This window comes from Dipodomys merriami, unplaced genomic scaffold, assembly GCF_024711535.1.
Source record: "Dipodomys merriami isolate MVZ:Mamm:240054 unplaced genomic scaffold, mDipMer1.0.p SCAF_98, whole genome shotgun sequence".
In the NCBI taxonomy this organism is placed as follows: Eukaryota; Metazoa; Chordata; class Mammalia; order Rodentia; family Heteromyidae; genus Dipodomys; species Dipodomys merriami.
In genome coordinates, this window is record NW_027206601.1 from 2,774,260 (window position 1) to 2,794,715 (window position 20,456).

Genomic DNA, 20,456 nt, shown 5'->3' on the forward strand with positions numbered 1-20,456 from the left:
ATATTTCCTGTAGAAAGTATTTCTAATTTTGTTGTTATTGTTATTAAGTGTTATTTTGTTTTATTTTATTTTAGGGCCAGATATGGGCATCCAGCTCAGCTTACTTTGAGTGGCTCACGCCTGTAATCCTAGCTACTCAGTAGACTGAGATCCAGCCCTTCAGAAAAGTCCAAGAGAATCTATCTCCAATTAAACAACAACAACAAAAAAAGTTGGGGGCTGGGAAGGTGGCTCAGTGGTAGAGTGCTTGCCTTGCATGCATAAGGCCCTGGGTTTGATTCCTCAGTACCACATCTGCAGAAAAAGGCAGATGTGGCACTGTGGCTCAAGCGGTAGAGAGCTAGCCTTGAGCTGAAGAACTGAGGGACAGAGACCAGGCCCAGAGTTTAAGCCCCACAACTGACAAAAAAAAAGCTGGACTGGAAGCATGGCTAAAGTGGTATAATGTCAACCTTGAATGGGGGAAACAACAAAAACAAAAACAAAATGTAGCTTGACTGCCAGGTGCTGGTGGCTCATGCTTATAATCCTGGCTGAAATGGTAGAGTACCAGCCTCCAGCAAAAAAAGAAGCCAAATTTAGAGCATGAGATACTGAGTTCAAGTCCTAGTACCTGCACCAAAAAAGGAAAAGGAAGGAAGGAAAGAAGGAAGGAAAAATGAAAAAAAATGAAGGAAGGAAGGAGAAAGAAAGAAGGAAGGAAGGAGAGAGGGAGGGAGGGAGGGAAGGAAGGAAGGGAGAAACAAAGCTGTTTCATTCCATTTTTCCTTGGCCACATCTCTTTCATAGGCAGCACCCAGCTACAAAGGAATATGAGAAACATCATCTTTTTCTGATGTCCTGGGCTCACTAAATGTCATGTGTTCTGACACTGAAGAAGATAATAGCTATCCATGGAGGTATAATTAACAGTCTTTGCTACATATGACATCCTTTTGCTTTGTGTCTATTAAGGTACCTAAAATCTTAGCAAGGAACAAAGACAACTCCGTATCTGGTGGAGGGTATAAAGGAGGCCATCACAGGCAAGTCGGAGAACAGGAAATCAGTAGTGGCTTTAACCACTTTGTAGTCAGCTGTGGTTGAGGTTCTCTGACTCCCGCCTGTCTGCACACTCAGTCAGAAGCCCTGCCAAGGAAAGCAAGCCACAGCCAACCAGAGGCAGGTGGGGAGGAGACCCCTCAGGCAACATTCCAGCTCCGTAGCTCCAGCTGTTAGAGAAGGGGCCAGAATGCCCATAAGGCCACTGGAGAGCCAAGAGTTTCCAGGGCTAGAACCTATCGCAGCCTGGTCTCCATCTCTCCCAGACAGGCTTCTCAAAGGAGTTGTTCACATTTGATCTGTGCTCTCTCAACTCCAGGCAGCCAGTTTACATGTGGTAACTGACCTAGTAGCCTGGATCACCCAGGGTGTGCTCTCTCTCTCTTGTCGGTCGTGGGTCTTGAACTCTGGGCCTGGGTGCTGTCCCTCTGCTCTTCAGCTCAAGGCTAGCGCTCTACCACTTGAGCCACAGTGCCACGTCTGGTTTATCTAGTGGTTTATTGGAGATAAAGAGTCTCGCAGACTTTCCTGCACGGGCTGGCTTTGAACCGTGATCCTCAGATCTCAGCCTCCTGAGTAGCTAGGATTACAGGCTTGAGCCACTGACACCCAGTACCTAGCTGTCTTTAATAGAATTACAGTCAGGGTTGCTTCAACCTCTGGGCTGTGTGTGTGTGTGTGTGTGTGTGTGTGTGTGTGTGTGTGTGTGTGTGTGTGTGTGTATGTGTGTGTGTGTGTGTGTGTGTGTGTGTGTGTGTGTGTGTGTGTGTGTGTGTGTGTGTGTGCGCCAGTCTAAGGCCTGGGCACTGTCCTTGAGCTTCTTTTGCTCAAGGCTAGCATGCTACCCCTTGAACTACTTCCAGCTTTTTCTGAGTAGTTTATTGGAGATAAGTCTCTAGGACTTTTCTGCCCAGACTGGTTTTGAACCACAATCCTCAACCCTGTAAGGTATATTAAATAGGTAGGTTTCAATAGGTAGCTGATGAAGAGAACACCAAGTGTCATTCAGGCAGGAGAAGAAGTTTATTTATCGAACTGCTGCCCCCCGCCATGCATGGTGGAGAGGCATGGCTGAAAAGGAAAAGGGGTAGTCCACCCCTGGGCCAGGACTTATCTAGGCTAGGGACAGGAAGAGGTGTGGCCAGGTGTGGCACACTGAATCTGGACATGACCTCAGGGTCTGGGACCCTCCTAAGGTCAGATGGGAGACATGTGACCAGAGGTGGCCCAAGATGTGACCTAGCAGGAGGGGAAGGTGACTGCTTCCAGGTCTGCCAGTTACCTAGGTAACAGATACTGAGCAGAAACTTAGTCAAGAGGGAGGGAGGTGTCCCTGTACAGACCTTACAGATCCCCAGATTGAAGTAGGGAGATTGGATCTGGTGCCATCTTGGCCCCATGGTGGATGGTAGGGTCTGTCATCTTGTCTTTGTGGTAGGGGACTATGAAGCCAGGCAGGAGTGGGGTCTTGGATGGTAGGTTACTAAACCTGTCAGTCCAGTGCCTAGGATTCAAGTTTCCTATGACCCAGACCCCTGACTCTCACACTATTTAGGCTGAGACCAGCTCATGAGCCATTGTGTAATGTTATGTGTCTCCTGTTTCCTGTCTCCTGGCTCTACTCCGATCACTAAGACAAACCATTTCAGTCTCCATTGGAGCTGAATTGGTTTGTTGGTATTATTTTTGTTCTTTCTTTCCTCTCCAGCCTTCATGGCTCAGTTTCCTAGCAGCATTAACTGTATTTGCAGGATGCAGATCTTTGAGACAAGAGTCCATCTGCAGTGGCTGGCCTTTAATAACGACCCCAAATTCCACCTCCCAAAATATGACTTCTCTGTTTTCTCATGACTGGATTTGTATTTGCTTTATGGTGCAACAAGATCTCAGCCTCCTGAGCCACCAGCACCTGGCCCTCTTACCTTTTCAACTCAAGGCTGTACTCTACCATTTGAGGCACACAATTTCTGTCTTTTTGATGGTTAACTGGAGACAATCTTTAATGCCTAGACTGGCTTCAAACAAGGGTCTTCAAGTCTTAGCCTCTTAAGCCGTTAGGATTTACAGGTGTGAGCCATTTATACCCAGCTCTGGAATGGCTCTTCTTTCTTCTTCCCACTTCAAAGGCTCCTCTTGTCCTCACCCTGCCTCCCCTTCCAGAAGCCTGACACACCCCTGCTGCAGAAACCCCACCTGATAAGAGACCCTCATGTTCCATCGCTAGCCTGGACCTTCTGACTTCTGACCAGGCATAGCTGCCTTCTGTTGGTGGCACAGGATCTGGTCTGTTGTTCCCAAGATCCATGGCTTCCCACAAACCTAAAGGTTTGGTTTCTCTCCTGCCTTCTCACTCTGGCTGAGCACCTCCTTTTTTCAGGCTTCTCTTTGAAACCCCATTCACCACCTGCAGGTCATTGTAGAACACTTGGGGAGGGGATGGTCCTGGTGTTTCTCAAGGAGGAAGCCTTTCCCTCTGAGGGGCCACTAAGTCCTTGACCTCCCAAATGTTTTCCCTCCCTTGGGCTCTGAACCCTAAGGATCAGGCACTCCATTTGTTGGTGTGAGCAAGCCCCTGTGGCCTACCATGGCTAACCGGAGCCACAGTCCTATCAGTAAACCCCTCCCAAGGCAGTAAAGGAAGTCAGACTCTGTGTCCACTAGCTTAGAGTGAGTTCTTGGGAACTAAAAAGAAGTAGAGTTCTGGGAAGTCACAGCTGGTGCATTCAAGACCAGTCCCGGGCCTCTGTGAACCTGATGATAGGAACATACATTTAGCATAAGGACAAGGCAGTTAGTAAGTTGACTCCATGTGTCAGGACCCCAAGTGCACACAGGGCCCGGCCCTTGGAGCTTTCCCTTCAGCAAAGGAGACAATGGCTACAGCCCATGGACTGGAGACTCATGGGCCCAACCCTGAGGAACAGTTCAGGCTTCCTGGAGGATAAGATGAGTTAGATAATCCAGAAGAGTCCCTAGACAGAGGAGACAGAGATGCCAAGGCCCAGATGGGAGGAACTACTGTGAGGGATTCCAGAAGAAGGAGCACAGGGTGAGAAGCCAGCCTGGACCTGTCCTGGTCAGAGAGGGTCTTCACTTAGCTGATTGAGGCAGAAGTCGCTAAGTAGCTTGTCTTGAATGAAGAAGTGATACCCATAGGCTGAGGTGGAGCCCAAGACCAGACCAGAGAATTGATGGAGCCTAGGACAGAGTGGACAAGATCGGGAACTAATGGGTGGAGATCCAAGGGGGGCTGCAGGGGAGAGCAGAGGAAAGGAAAGGGGGATCCTGTCAAGATTCTGGATGACAGTGTCCACACCTCTCCAAATCCTGATAAGTGTGAGGCTGGTTCCTGGCAGTGTGCCTGGGGTTAGTGGGCACTACCCCAGCCAGATGCCATGGAGGTAGTGGCTAGGGTGGGATGGCCACATTGCCCTATCCCTCCTCAAGATGGCTACTCCCAAAATGAGCTCTGCAGGAGGAGGAGGGGCTGTAGGGCCATAAGTGGCAGTACTCTGTGTGCCCTGGGTGCCTGGTGCCAGGCTGGGGTAGGGACAGGGACCCTCAGAGTAGTCAGAGACCTCTCCCTACCCTGAACTGCATGCTCCAGGCAGCCCCTCCCTGTGTTTTGGCCAGTGCCATCCACTGCTGCCTTCTCAAGCTGCTGGGGGCCTGGACTCAGTACTCTCACTAACAAATCTCTTTGTGCACATATGCTGGTTACCCTGATTCTGGCACTGTTCTGCTGAAAAACTTTCTCTTGAAAGTCCTGTATTACGCAAGTACTGTGTGCTCACCGTAGAAAAATTAGAAAATGCAACAGGCCAAATAACAAAACTGTCATGATAAGTTGTATTAAATTCAAGACTATCCCACCTCTCAGAGAGTAGAATTATAATCTGCCATCTTTTTGAAAGTGTTTAGACCAGGAGATGTCTGAGGGAGATAGACAACTGGGTTCACACCCCGATGCTGCTGTTCCAGCTGTGTGAGCTAAGCCAAGTGGCTTGTCTTCTCTGTTTCCAACTCCTCCCCAGCAAGATAGGGACACTGATTGTAACACAACCTCCCAGGCAAGAGTTCCAAGGCATGTAAAGGGCTTAGAACTATCTAGTAGAGAGCCCTGAGCAAGGCTTTATCTCACCATGCTTATGTACGCATGCTTAGAAATATTCTATTATGGAAAACTTCAGTCATTTGCCAAAACAGATGATACACTAAGTCCCTGCCAGCACCTGCTCTTACAGATTAACTGATAGGCCACCTGGTCCATCTGTGTGCTGGACCCTCTCCTCCACCCTACAATACCAAATGATTTCACCAAGAGGAATGGCTACACTTTTCTTTTCTTTTCTTCTCTTTTCTTTCTTTCTTTCTTTCTTTCTTTCTTTCTTTCTTTCTTTCTTTCTTTCTTTCTTTCTTTTTCTTTCTTTCTTTCTTCCTTCCTTCCTTCCTTTCTTCCTTTCTTCCCTTCCTTCCTTCCTTCCTTCCTTCCTTCCTTCCTTCCTTCCTTCCTTCCTTCCTTCCTTCCCTTCCCTCCCTCCCTTCCTTCCTCCCTCCCTCCCTTCCTTCCTTCCTTCCTTCCTTCCTTCCTTCCTTCCTTCCTTCCTTCCTTCCTTCCCTCCTTCCCTCCTTCCTTCCTTCCTTCCTTCCTTCCTCCCTTCCTTCCTTCCTTCCTTCCTTCCTTCCTTCCTTCCTTCCTTCCTTCCTTCCTTCCTTTTTGGTGGTACTAGGGGATTAAACTCTAGGACTTGTGCTTGCTAGGTCACATTCTTGCTATTTTGAAATCTTACGTTTCATGCCATCCTGGACTATGATCCTCCTATTTATGCCTCTATGTAGCCTCTATATTACCATGCCCTCCATTGGTTGAGATAGTCTGACCCGGGAACTTTTTGCTCAGGCTGACCTGAACTTCAGAGTTCCCAATCTTTACCTCCCAAATAGCTGGGATTACAGGTGTTAGCTACCATAGTCAGCTTACTATACATTTCTAAAACCAAAAATAAAACAACAATTAAAAAAAATACCTGGGGCTGGGAAGGTGGCTCAGTGGTAGAGTGCTTGCCTTGCATGCATGAGGCCCTGGGTTCGATTCCTCAAGCACCACATAAGCAAAAAGAAAAAACCTGGAACTGGCGCTGTGGCTTAGGTGGTAGAGTGCTAGCCTTGAGCTGAAGAGCTGAGGGACAGCACCCAGGCCCAGAGTTCAGGCCCCATGACTGGACCCCCCCCCCAAAAAAAAAAAAACCTTTCCCAACCTTAGATCTTTACCATTCAAAATCCACTCAAAGTGAAGACTTCACTAATTGCTCAATTCTATCCACCTATCTGTCCATCCATCCATCTATCCCTTCTTCCTTCCATCTGTTCCTCCCTCTTTCCTCCCTCCCTCCCTCCAGTCGTACATTTATTTGCAGTTGGGTAATGGAGATTAAATTCAAGGCCTGTCCCATGCTGGGCAGGCACTCTACCTGGAACCATGTATTTGGTCTTTTTGCTTTTAGTATGTAATTTACATATGGCCTCATGCTAACTTTGCTTTAAGCTTAGATCTTCTATCTCAGCTTCCTGAGCAGCTGTAATTATACACATGAGTTGTATGAGTCCTCTTCTTCTTCTTCTTCTTCTTCTTCTTCTTCTTCTTCTTCTTCTTCTTCTTCTTCTTCTTCTTCTTCTTCTTCTTCTCCTTCTTCTTCTTCTTCTTCTTCTCCTTCTTCTTCTTCTTCATTTTCTTTTTACTGTTTACTTGTTTGAATTGGAATCCAGACAAGGATCATGGACTGGGATTGATCTATCTCTTAAACAGGGTCCCCATCTCTATTTTTTTGTTCTTCCTTTCTTTCCTTCTTTCTTTCTTTTTTTTTTTTTAAACTCTGGGCCTGAGCGCTGTCACTGAACTTTTGTGCTCAAGGCTAGCACTCTACCGCTTGAGCCATAGCTCCACTTCCAGCTTTTTTGTAGTGTAGTGGCAATAAAAGTCTCACAGACTTTCCTGTCTGGATGGCTTTGAATGGCAATCCTCAGATTTCAGCATCCAGAGTAGCTAGGATTACAGGTGTGAGCCACTGGCAGCTGGCTTGCCTGCCTGCCTTCTTTCCCTTTCTTCCTTCCTTTCCCTTCCTTCCTTCCTTCCTTCCCTCCCTCCCTCCCTTACTTCTTTCCCTCTCTCCCTCCCTCCTTCCCTCCCTCCTTCCCTCCCTCTTTCTTTCTCTCTTTCTTTCTCGCTTTCCATCTTTTTTTCTCTCTTTCTTTCTTTCTCTCTTTCTTTCTTTTTCTCTTTCTTTCTCTCTTTTCTTGGGTTTGAACTCAGAGCATCACACTACTGTTGAACACCCCCCCCTTTTTTTTTTTTTTGCATTTTGCAGTGCTTATTTGAGATAGGGTCTTGATTTTTTGCTGATAGGGGTCATGTCACACTTTTTTTTTTGGGGGGGGGTCCGGTCATGGGGCCTGAACTCTGGGCCTGGGCACTGTCCCTCAGCTCTTCAGCTCAAGGCTAGCACTCTACTACTTGAGCCACAGCGCCACTTCCGGCTTTTTTCTTTTTTCTTATGTGGTGCTGAGGAATCAAACCCAGGGCCTCATGCAAGAAAGGCAAGCGCTCTACCACTGAGCCACCTTCCCAGCCCCTCATGTCACACTTTGAGCCTATGCCCAAAACTCTTCTCACTCTGAAAAAGTCAAAATCCCTGCAGCGACTTTGACTAGATCTGACGGCTACATAGGATCTGATCACTTTCTACTCCTCCTCCCTGTCTACTTGACTCAGGCTAGACAGCATCTTCTTCCTTGAACATGCAGGGCACGGCTTTACCTTGTTCTTCCCCTTATGAGAGAGGGCCTCTCAGTTCTGTCAGGTCATAGCTTAGACTTCATTGGCTAGGTGAGCTGTCCCTTACCCTTGGCATTCCCCCTGCTCTGGATGTGGTCTTAAGCACCAGGGAATCCCTTGATGCTGTGAGTTGCTGCTCCAATTGCCCTCAATTGAAGCCTCCATACACTGGTGGGAAGCAGAAGCCAGAGTTAGTTCTGGTGGCCACCAGGGAACTTTGCTTTTTTAGTCCATGTGGCCTCTTGTCACATGCAGACTAAAGCAACCACCCCTTTTCTTTTTCTTTGGGGCTTGAACTCAGGGCCTCATGTTCTTTAGCTTTTTCACTAAAGGCTGGGGCTCTACCACTTGAGCCACAGCTCCACTTCCAGTCTTTTTGGTGGTTAACTGGAGATAAGAGTCTCATGAACTTTTCTGTCCAGGATGGCTTCAAACTTTGATCCTCAGATCTCAGCCTCCTGAATAGGTAGAATTACAGGGGTGAGCGGCTGGCTGTCAGCATGCTTTTTGTTGTTCTTTCTCTTGATATAAAGTCTAATTTGGCCTCAATCTCCTTATCTTCCTGCCTAGCTTCTGAAGTAATGAGATTACAAGCAGGTACTACAGTGCCCAGAGAGATAACTGGTCCAGCCTCTTTACGTGCAGCATCTAGCCCTTGTAAGGATTAGCCTCCAAGAACCACAATGTCACTTCTATGTTCTGTGGGCAAAAGAAAGTCCCAGGGCCAGTGTGGAATGAAGGGGTGCCCAGCAAAACCTCACCTCTTATGGGGGGGGGAACACCACTGCAAAAGGGAAGCAGACAGGAAAGATTTGTGGGGCATATGTTACCACTGATTACACCTTCTGGGCTAGCACATGTTATCTCTGTTGAACTGTTGTCCATTTTTCTTGCCCAATGAGAATGTCATGCAGGCAGAGGATTCTGTGTGTCATAATTCTATTCTTCCCCTGCACAGAACAGCCTGGCACACAGAAGTTTATTGAGTGAATTGATGAGAGAATGGCTGTGAAGTCAGATGCTCTGTGTGTGTGTGTGTTTGCACACGTGCGTGTGTGTGTGTGTGCGTGCATGGGTGCGTGCGTGCATGTGTGTGTGTGTGTGTGTGTGTGTGTGTGTGTGTGTGTGTGTGTGTGTGTGTTGATCTTGGGGCTTAAACTCTGGGCACTGTCTCTGAGCCTTTTAGCTTAAGGCCAGCACTTTAACACTTGAGCACAACTCCACTTCTGGCTTTTTAGTGGTTCATTGGAAATAAGAGTCTCACAGACTTTCCTGCCCAGGATTGGTTCAAATCCTCCTCCTCAGATCTCAGCCTCCTGAGTAGCTAGGATTACAGGTGTGAGCCACTGAACCCAATTCCTCAAGATGAGTGCTCTATCACTAAACTACACCTTTAGCCCCAAAGAAACAGTATTTGAATCATATTTCTGCTAAACCTATTTCTTATCTCTGTAAGATGGGGGTGGGGGATAACTTTTCAAGCTGCATGTGACCTGTAATTCCAATGATCAGGAGACTGAGTTGGAGGGAGACTGTGAGTTCAAGACCAGTTTGAGCTGTAGAGCAAGACCCTATCTCAAAGATGTAAACAAAAAAGTGTAGATGGTACTTGGCTCAGGATCATCTGTCTGACTTTATTTTGGTATAAAATGAAACGTGATCATAAAAAAAACATACTTTGGGTTTTAATCTTTTCCCAAACTACTGCTATGTCATAAGGTATTATTTTGTGTCCAGTGTCAGCGAACCACATGCCATTAGCCAGCTACTTGATCAGGAGAAGAAATAACCAATGTTGTACAGTGGCTGTTGCTGCAGGATGTTCTGTAGATCAGGTACATCAAATGCTTGTTCCTATTCAGGGATAGGAACTGCCTGCTCCTTTCTAGCTTCTCTGGATTTCCAGCCATGAATCAAAGTGCTGGGAAACTGGCAAGACTTTCTATGCCAGTGTCCATAATTAGAACTATTGGCTCCACGTTTGTACCCATGTTTGGGTTTTGTTATTGTTGCTGTGCTGGTACCATGGCTTGAATTCAGGGCCTCACTCTCTTAGCTTGCTTGCTTTTGAGCTATTACACCTGTCCAGTATTTTGCTGGTTAATTGGAGATGGAATCTTGGTAGACTTTTCTAGTTGGGCTAGCTTTGAGAACATTGATCCTCTGATCTCATCCTCCTGACATGACTAGGATTGCAGAAGTGAGCCGCTGATACCCACCTCTTGTGTTTTATTTCAATGACAACAGCAGAAAACTGGAAAATAATTAAATAAATCACATTGGGTCTGTTTATAAAAGAATATAATATAATAATGTTATATTCTGCTCTTAAGTGAATAAAGTAATCTGAAGTAGAAGCAGCAGATAGTTTGTAATTTGCAATAAAACAGTGACCAGCAACCCCCCCAACCCACACTCCTACCCCTTACCCCTCTACCTCCCCCCACCCCCACTCTCCTAAGCCTTCCGGTCTCTGGAAGCTCATCCCTGTTGCCAACAGGGTGCTGGCCTGGTTAGACAAGTGAACCCCAAGAACCTTCATTTTGAGGATACATTCCTTCTCCATGATTCTCCAGCCAAAGCCCTGGGTGGAAAAAGGTCAGAGTGTTTCTTTGAACTCCCCACCCACATCTTCTATTGGATCCTGTCCCAGGCCTCCAGCTCCCTGCCCTATTCTTACTTGATGCCTGTCCAGCAGCAGTGAGATGCACACCTTCCTTAAAAGGCAGTCATCACTTTTCAAAAATAGATCCAATATTTTGTTACATAATCAGCCAGGCCTTGGGCAAGCCACAGCCCCAATACTAGAGTCTCTACTGTCCAAAAACCAAATCCAAGCCAGATAAAGTGGATCATGCCTATAATTCTAGCACTCCTACTAAGGTAGGAGGATAACAGTTTTGAGGCTAGCCTGGGCTATAAGTAAGACCCTACCACAAAACAAAACAACCACAGACCAACCGATCACTCAAAACCAACCACAACAGTACCCAAATTCCAAGGCTCTAATTTATTTGTACAGGTCAGGGAAGGCAGGGCAAAGCAACCCTGGGTCACAGGTTGAAAAGTGATCCCTCGAATCCTAGCTACTTAGGAGGCTGAAATCTGAGGATTGTGGTTCAAAGACAGCCCAGGTAGGAAAGTTTGAAAGAGTCTCATCTCCAAATAACCACCACCACCACCAAAAAAAAAAAAAAAAAGGCCATAAGTGGAACTGTGGCTCAAAGTGCTATTCTGAGTGATAATACTAGGGAACAGTGCCAGGCCCTGAGTTTGAGTTCAAGCCCCAGTACCAGCACCAAAAAAAGGAAGGAAGGAAGGAAGGAAGAGAGAGAGACAGAAAGAGAGACACAGAGAGAGACAGAGAGAAATAGGAGAAAGAAAAAAGAAGAGAGGACATTACAGACAAAGAAGACAGAGAAAACCCAAGAAAAGGAGACATTAAAAGCAGCAGCAGAGACTATAGCAAGTCCCCACAACTTGGGAGCAACAAGGTGGGTAGTAGTCTCTTCTAGACATCTCAGGGAATATGGCCTTGCTGACACATGAATTTTTTTTTAATTGCTGGCCTCAGGAACTGTTGTTTTAGCTGCCCAATGTGATAACTCAATAAAGCCATCATGTGATCTGAACATACCAGCTTAGCTGTCCACTGTATGTTGAATAGCTCAGAGAAGGCCATAACAGCACTTCTGGGGCCAACCACGATCAGAAGCTTCCATAGTTTTACCTTTTGTAAATTTTCTTAACAGGATATAGATCTACTTTTTGTGGCTCTTCCCACTTAGCACAAGACACTTGAGATATGCAGGCTGTTCTAGCGCCGGTCCTTTTCATCTCAAGGAAGCCTGGTAGCTGGGTGCTGGTGGTTCATGCCATAATTCTAGCTCCTTAGGAGACTGAAATTTGAGGATAGCTGTTCCAAACCAGCCCAGGTAGACAAAGCCAAGAGACTCTTGTCTCCAATGAACCACCAAAAAGCCAGAAGTGGAAGTGTGACCCAAGTAATAGAGTATCAGTCCTGAGCAATAGAAACTAAGGGACAGTGCCTTGGCCCTGAGTTCAAGTCCCAATACTGGAACAATAAATAAACAACAAAAAAATGGAGGCCTAGTAGTCAAATGGTATGGATGCACACAGGGGAGGGGGCAAGGCTTACTGCTGCCCCTAAAGCAGGCAGGCCCCTTTCCTTCCCAGCCCCACTCCACACTGCCTTCTCGTGGTGGCATCAGATGGGCTACACACTTTGCAAGTGCTGTTTGGCAGGTAGCCTATAAAGAGGGAGTGAACAAGATGGGAGGGAGAGCCTCCAAAGCAAGCCAGAGTCCTAGCACTTATGGCTTCTGGTCAGGTTGAGCGTAGGTGTAGATGACTCCAAAATGAACTGGTATCAAGAGATACCCCAGGAAGGATTTGCAAAGGCTGTGAGTATAGAGGAGTCTCTGGTAGGACACTCTTGAGCAGGAAGTTGGAACAGGAAATAGCCAAATGAGATTCATCTTGGAAATAACATAAGCTCATCTGGACAAAATAATCCAAATCATGCACATGAGCTGGGTAGGAATAACCAAATTTAGGGAGCAGGGGAGGGGACTGTGATCCTCAGGGATGCTTAAAGGGCCAAGACAGGAGATGGACTGTGCAGGCTTTCTGACTTTGTGTGGGAGGATCTCAGAGAGGGGAGGAGATGGATCTGGGAGCACCTGAGCCAAGTTTATTGGAACAGCCCATCAAAGCCAGTCAGAGTCCTCTACTTCCCAGGAATCCCTGCAGTGACCCAGAGATTCAGGGAAAGGAGGAGAAACAAGGAGACTGCATACCTATCCTTGCCTCAGCCCTGTCTGCTGCTCAAGGCTACCTCCTTAGGCCACATCTTCTTATTCACAGACCCTCCCTGTGGCTGTGCACCTGGAGGATTACGTGTATATCCGGAGGGGGCATCTCTGGCAGTCTGAGAGCCTGGTAGGTGATAAAGTGCTGCATGACCTATGCAAGACGCTAGCACAATAAGGAGAGAAGTGTTAGAGGTGTGGCTCAAGTGGTAGCACACAAGCCAGTGAGGGAAAGCTAGTGTCACAGAGTAAGTTTGAGTCTTGGTTTTGGAGGAAAACAAAACAAGAAAGGAGGGAGAGACAGATAGAGACAGAGACAGAGAGACAGAGAGACAGAGAGGGAAGCAGGGAGAGGGAGGGAGAAGGAGAGGGAGAAAATACTTTGGCTTCAGGCCAGAAGTCTCCTTACCCATTATTAGGAAACTGAGTCTGGAGTGTTAGGAAAGATCAAGTAAACAAAAGGAGAGACCTCGGCAGACCAGAACAGGCTTTAATCATGGCTACAGAGGGATTCCATGTAACACGAAGCAGGGTCAAGGAGACAAAAGAGTGGGAGTGTGGGGGGTTGTAGATTTTTGTACATTCTAGGGTGAGACTCTTTTTTGGAATTTCTTTGTCCTGTCCTGTTGAAGATTATCATCCATACTGTCCTGTTTGGAATTTATAGTACAAAGTGTCCCATTTGGGCTTTGTGGTATGGGTATCATCCTGATGCTGGTGATCCCACACTTTCAGATAAGGTCAAGGGTGAGGTTTTCTTGAGAACCAGGAGATCCCTGGGGGAGGGTGGTCAGTGGGTCTTGGGAGCAGCATGGAGTGATGAGAACAAAGCAGAGTCTCCTCACCTACAAAATGCGGATGTTTCCTGTAAGATAAATTAAATATACTGAGTTTAATTAGGTAGCTGATAAAGAGGACACCACACAGTATTCAGTCAGGAAGAGAAGTTCACCTAACTGCTGCTTCCCTCCCCCGCCCAAGTTGTGTACAGCCGAGACCACATGGCCAAAAGAGGGAGGTGGGGCTGGGAAGGTGGCTCAGTGGTACAGTGCTTGCCTAGCATGCATGAGGACCTGGGTTCCATTCCTCAACACCATATAAACAGAAAAAGCTGGAAGTGGTGCTGTGGCTCAAGTGGTAGAGCACTAGCCTTGAGCTGAAGAGCTCAGGGACAGTGCCTAGGCCCAGAGTTCAAGCCCTACGACTGACAAAAACAAACAAACAAAAAAAACCAAAAGGGGAAGTAGGGTTGAGGTCTGACCTGGGCTTACACAAGGAAGGGCCTGGGAGAAGGTGGGCAGGTGAGGGAAGGTGTGGCCACACTGGTTGCAGTTGTAACCTTAGGGCTGGGACCCACCCAAGTTGGTTGGGAAGAGTGATCCAAGGCAGCCCAGGATGTGACTAACCAGCTGGGTAGAGACTTATGCCAGAGGTAGGGAGGCCAGGGCCTGCATGGCCTGGGACAGACCTTTCAGTACCTTGTTTTCCAGCCTTTTCTTTCACTCTTCTTTCCAAGTAATATAAGTATGTCCTTAGTAGAAATTTTAGAAAGAGTCAAGCACTGGTGGCTTATTGCCTGTAATTCTAGCTACTCAAGAGACTGAGATTTGAGGATCACTGTTCAAATTCGGTCTGGGCAGACAAACTGGTGAGAGTTGTCACCAATTAACCACCAAAAAGCTGGAAGTGGAGGTGTTGCTCAAGTAGTAGAGCATTAGCCTTGAGTGAAAAAGATGAGACAGACAGAGAGGGAGAAAGAGAACGAGAGAGAAAGAGAGAGAGGAAGAGGGAGAGACTCTGAATTCATACCATAGTACTTGAATTCATTATTTATAAGTAAATAAGTGTTGTCTGTCTCCCCAGGAGATAAAGGAGGAGCCCAGGTGGCTTGGCTGAGACAGAAGACATTAAGAGGAAAGGAACCATTTACAGCTGAAGGGATCCACTCAGGGGACATCTAGAAAAGTTATACCCTGAAGAGGAAAGGAGCTGTCCTACAGACAAGGAACACAGGCTCTGGCCCTGCTGACAGGATGGAGAGATGTCGCTAACTGCAATCGGGAAGAGCACTATGACGGGATACCAGGAAGAGAACTAAGAAATGAGAGAGAGGATAGAAAGGAGGCACCAGGGGTCCAGCGCTCACCAGCTTGTGAACCCAGAGCTCCTGTTAACAAGCTTGTTTATTTAGCTCAGTATAGGGGAGGTGACTGTAGGTCTGTGCATGCAGAGACTAGGGTATCAATCTATCTTCGAAGTTACAATCATTAACAAGAAACATATTTTGCCTATAAGTGATAATTGACTCCCTTATCTTAGGAAGCTGAGGGAAACAATAAACAGTCCAACATTAACATAGACTTCCATCTTATCTCCAATGTCTTAAACTTTTGGTGCCCAAGAATCTCACACTTTGGGTAGAAATTTGAACCTCTGGTTTGCCTAGACTATTTGATCTTTCTGGGACACAGCTCTCAGCCTTCCGATAGATGTTGAGATAGCTTTCCAATCTCTCCACCCTTTCCAGGCCTCACAGCTTGGCTCCAGAGTTCCCAACAGGGAAGTAAGGAGGAAGAGGCTATACCCGTGACCTCCAGGCTGTGGTCATGAGTGTCCTGAGGCCTCGGAAGCTCAAGGCCTAGAGGTGTAAGCAAGTGGTCAGCAGGCTAGGAGGAGCAACAGAAGACAAAGAGGTACTGGTCTGAACCATTTGTTTCTTCCTTTCAGACTTGTGCTTTTAGCCAGAGCTAGGGGTAAGACAGCCCTTGGGAGATAAAAGAAATGCTTGAGGAGAAGAAACAGTGCAAGGCCTTGGTGCAGAGCTGGATTGAGGGAGTGTGCAGATCAGGACTGAGGAAGGAAAAAAACAACAAAGAGAAACAGGGAAAGCTGAGCCCACCTGCAACCCCCACCTTCCTCATCTAATGGTTTGAGCAGAGAGACATTTCTGTAAAGATTCCAAATGCAGCACATCTGAATAAGGTAGGTGTCTGTCCAGATGTGGTACTTCTTCTTAGATTCATCTCCTTTTCCACATAGCCCCAATCTTGGAAAAGGAATTGATGGAACAATGTGTGTGTGTGACTTTTGTTCTCCTTTAGTTAGGTATGGTTGCCAAACTGGCTTCTAGAAAGTCTCTCCTAAAACTGCCAATTTCCTCATACCTGCAATATGTGTGATCATTTTTTTGTTTAATAACCCTAGAGGTGAAGATGGTCTTAAATTTGTGCTTCTGTAATCACACATGGTCATTACAGAAACTCTTATTTTGTTGTCAGTTCTTCATTACCCTTTACTTTTTACCTGTGGAATTCTTTTTTTGTTGTTAGTTGTGGGGCCTGAACTCTAGGCCTGGGTGCCTGGGCACTATCCCTCAGCTCTTCAGCTCAAGGCTAGTGCTCTACCACTTGAGCCACAGCACTACTTCTGGCTTTTTCTGCTTATGTGGTGCTGAGGAATCGAACTCAGGGCCTCATGTATGCAAGGCAAGCACTCTACCACTGAGCCACCTTCCTAGCCCCTGTGGAATTCTTTTATTACTTTTTCTCTCTTTCTTGGTTTTATTGATTTTTAGTAGTGATCTTTTTTTTTTTTTTGGTCAGTCATGGAGCTTGAACTCAGAGTCTGGGTGCTTCCTTTGAGCTTTTTCTTCTTTCTTTTTCTTTTCTTTCTTTTTTTTTTAATTCCTCAAGGCTAGTGCTCTACTGCTTTGAGCCACAGCTCCATTTCCAGTTTTCAAGTGATTAATTAGAGATAAGAGTTTCACAGACTTTCCTTCTCTGGGCTGGATTCAAACCGAGACCTTCAGATCTCAGTCTCCTGAGTAGCTAGGATTATAGGCATGAGCCACCAGCACTTGCTTATTTTTTTTTCATTTTATAATTACAGAATTACTCCACTTCAAAATAAATCACACTTGTTCCAAGCTTGTCTTTTGACTATTGGTTTTGTTTTGAAGCAGGTTCTTACTATGTAGGCCAACTTATCCTTGAATTCACCATCCTCTAGCACCAACACATCCTCTCAACTTTGACTTTAGTTTTTTTTTTTTGGTCGGTCGTGGGGCCTAAACTCTGTGCCCAGGCACTGTCCTCAGCTCTTCAGCTCAAGGCTAGTGTTCTACCACTGGAGCCACAGCTCTGCTTCTGGCTTTTTCTGCCTATGTGGTGCTGAGGAATCTAACCCAGGGCCTCATGCATGCAAGGCAAGCACTCTACCACTGAGCCACCTTCTCAGCCATTTTTTTGTATGTTGTTTTAATTGTAAAAATGCTGTACAGAGGGGTTACAGTTATATGAGGAAGGTAATGAGTACATTTCCTATTGAGCATTGTTGCCTTTTCCTTTGTTTTCCCCCTACCATACCTTCCCTCCCACCTCCACAACTACCCCACCCCTGCCAAAGTTGTAAAGTTTGTTTTCAACAGTGTTTTGTACATCTCATTGTTACAATGGGTCAACCTGTATCCTTATTTAAGCATTTTGTTTTTTCCCTTCCCCTCCCCGAATTAAAGAAGTGTATATACAAGATGCAGAGCACTGACATCAAGTGGTTGTACTGAGAACAGGGGTTATACTGTGGGGGAGGAACATACAAAGAAAAAAAAATCACATGGTACATTATAAATATGTTAGGGACAATATCAAGAAAGAAAAAAAGATATTTGTGTCCCTTTCTTGGGGTTCATTTTGCTTAATATCATCTTATATGATCATATGTACATAGCTTTTGGCCTTTTCTGCTTGTCCTACACGTGTACTAGTTATTGCAAATAAGGGAAACCATGGGACCTATGTTTCTTTGGGCCTGGCTTACTTCACTTAATATAATTTTTCCCAAGTCTTTCCATTTCCTAACAAATTGGGCAATGTCATTCTTTCTGATGGAGGCATAGAATTCCAATATATATACACACACACATATGTATGTGTATATATATGTATATATTACATTTTCTTGATCCATTCATCTACTGAGGGGCATCTGGGTTAGTTCCATACTTTAGCTATGGTAAATAATGCTGCGATAAACATAGTTGTGCTGGTAGCCTTAGTATGGCCTTGTTTGTGATCATTTGGGTAAATGCCCAAAAGTGGGATTGCTGGGTCATAGAGGAGCTCTATGTGGAGTCTTTGGAGGAACCTCCATACTGCTTGAACAAGTTTACACTCCCACCAAAAATCCAGTAGGGTTCCCTTTTGGTCATATCCCCTTCAGCATCTGTTATTAAAGTTCTTGATTATTGTCATTCTAACTGGGGTGAGGTGGAATCTCTCTGTCGTTTTGATATGCATTTCTTTTATGGCTAGAAAAGTTGATATGCATTTCTTTTATGGCTAGAGAAGTTGAGCATTTCTTCATGTGTCTATTGGCCATTCTTATTTCCTCTTCAGAGAAGTTTCTCTTTAATTCTTTAATTCTTTTTTTTTTTGGGGGGGGGGTCTGGTCATGGGGCCTGAACTCTGGGCCTGGGCGCTGTCCCTCAGCTCTTCAGCTTAAGGCTAGCACTCTACCACTTGAGCCACAGCACCACTTCTGGCTTCTTATGTGGTGCTGAGGAATCGAACCCAGGGCCTCGAGCATGCAAGGCAAGTGCTCTACCACTGAGCCACCTTCCCAGCCCTCTCTTTAATTCTTTAGCCCACTTATTTATCAGGCAGTTGTTTCTTTGAGGATTTGTTATTTGGGGATTTAATTTTTTGAATTCCAGGTATATTTTCGATATGAGACCCTTGTCCTTTGACTAGTGAAGCTCTACCAATCAATCCGTGGGCTTTCTATTCATCTTGCTAGCTATGTCCTTTGCCATGCAGAAGCTCTGCAGTTTAATGCAATCCCATTTATCCAACCTTTCTTTGATTTGTTGTGTTTCTGGGTCTCTATTAAGAAAATTTCGGCCTGTTCCAAGGAGACCTAGAGTTTCTCCTATTCCTTCCTGTAATGTTTTCAGGGTGTCTGCTTTGACTCTGAGGTCTTTGATCCATTTGGAGTTTATTCTGTTGCAGGGTGATATATAAGGATCTAGCTTTAGTTTTCTATAGGAGATTAACCAGTTTTTCCAGCATCATTTACTGAAGAGGCTGTCTTTCTTCCATTCTATTTTTTTTAGTTCCCTTATCGAAGATTAGGTGGGTATAGGGCTGTGGGTTCATTTCTGGGTTTTCAGTTCTATTCCATTGGTCCTCAGCTCTGTTCTTGTGTCAGTACCAAGCTGTTTTGATCACTATGGCTTTGTAGTAGAGTTTGAAATTTGGTATTGATATTCCTCCAGCACTGTTCTTTCTGTTAAGGATTGTTTTGCTATTTGTGTCTTTTATTGTTCCATATGAATTTTTGGATTACTCCTTCTATTTCCTTGAAGAATGAGGTTGGACTATTGATAGGTATTGCATTGAATTTGTAGATAGCCTTGGGAAGTATTGCCATTTTCACAATGCTGATCCTTCCAATCCGGGAGCACGGGAGGTTTTTCCACTTCCTAAGTTCTGCTTTGATTTCCTTTTTCAGGTTTTTAAAGTTTTCATCGTAGAGGTCCTTCACTTCTTTTTTTTTTATTTTCTTTTTTTTAAATTTAATTTTATTTTATTTGTGAACATACTGTACAGAGGAGTTACAATTACATGGGCAGGACAGGTCCTTCACTTCTTTAGTAAACTCTTAGGTATTTTATTTTTTGTGGCCCAGCCAAACTTTTTAACACTTTTTTTTTTTTTTTTGCTAGTCCTGGGGCTTGAACTCAGGGCCTGGGCATTGTCCCTGAGCTTCTTTTTGCTTAAGGCTAGCACTGTACCACTGGAGCCACAACATCACTTCCAGCTTTTTCTGTTTATGTGGTTGGTACTGAGGAATTGAAGCCAGGGCTTCATGCACGCTAGGCAAGCACTCTTTCCCAGCCCCAACACTTTTCTTAGACAGGGTATATTGTACAGTATATTATAGGCTATATTGAAAACCTAAACTAGACTCTAAATGGAGATCCCTCTGCCTCCTCCCAGTGCAGAGATTACAGGTGTGTACCACCACTCTTGGTCACATTTTTACATTTGTACGTGGTCCAGTTAATCATTCTTTCCATCTAGTATTTCCAAACTTATTGTGGTATTTAGACATTAAAAAATTCTCATCAACTTTCTACACCGTGTGTTTCGGGTTTTCTAAAATCTGTGATTCATCTGGAATTTATTTAGTGTTAAGCAGTAGCGGTTGGAGCCAATTTCTATTTTTCCAATGGTTGGCCAGTTTGTCCCAATGCCATGTAACTAAAAAAAATACTTTCGTGTGTTTGAAGCAGCAGCAGCAGCAGCAGCAGCAACACGGGGCCACGCGAAGCTCCTGGACCCGCAGGTCCAAGGACTCCGGACCAGGAGCCACTGGGTGGGACGAAGCAGGCTGCTGTTGGGGACCGTTGGGCCAGATCAAAGCGGCCAAGACCCGCCTCGTCTCCCCTCGCCCGCCCCGCCCCGCCCCGCCCCGCCCCACTAAGGCCGAGCTCTTCCCAGATGCAAATAAGGCCCCGCCCCCTCCCCGGTCCGCCCCTCACAGGGGAAGCCGAGATCCCGGATGCAGGAAGCCACACACACCCCCGGTCAGCGAAGCCGGGCCAAGTTTGTCCCGAGCGTGGGTTCGGTTCCTTAGCTTGACGGCGGGCCGGGCGTTAGAGCGCGAATCCCACGGAGGAGCTTATTTGCCTAGGGCGGTGCTGACGGCGAGCCGGCTCCACTTCCTCTTCTTGCTGGCGTAGGCCGCTTGAC

General features: G+C 46.0%; 1 long non-coding RNA gene across 1 annotated transcript; it reads right to left on the reverse strand.

Annotated features, from left to right (window-relative positions):
- Positions 1-13,178: 13,178 nt before the first annotated feature.
- Positions 13,179-20,375, reverse strand: LOC138822060 (uncharacterized). The gene is made up of 2 exons (XR_011370307.1): positions 20,286-20,375; positions 13,179-13,570 (listed from the first exon to the last, which is right to left on the reverse strand). It is a non-coding gene; the product is annotated as an uncharacterized lncRNA (long non-coding RNA).
- Positions 20,376-20,456: the final 81 nt, after the last annotated feature.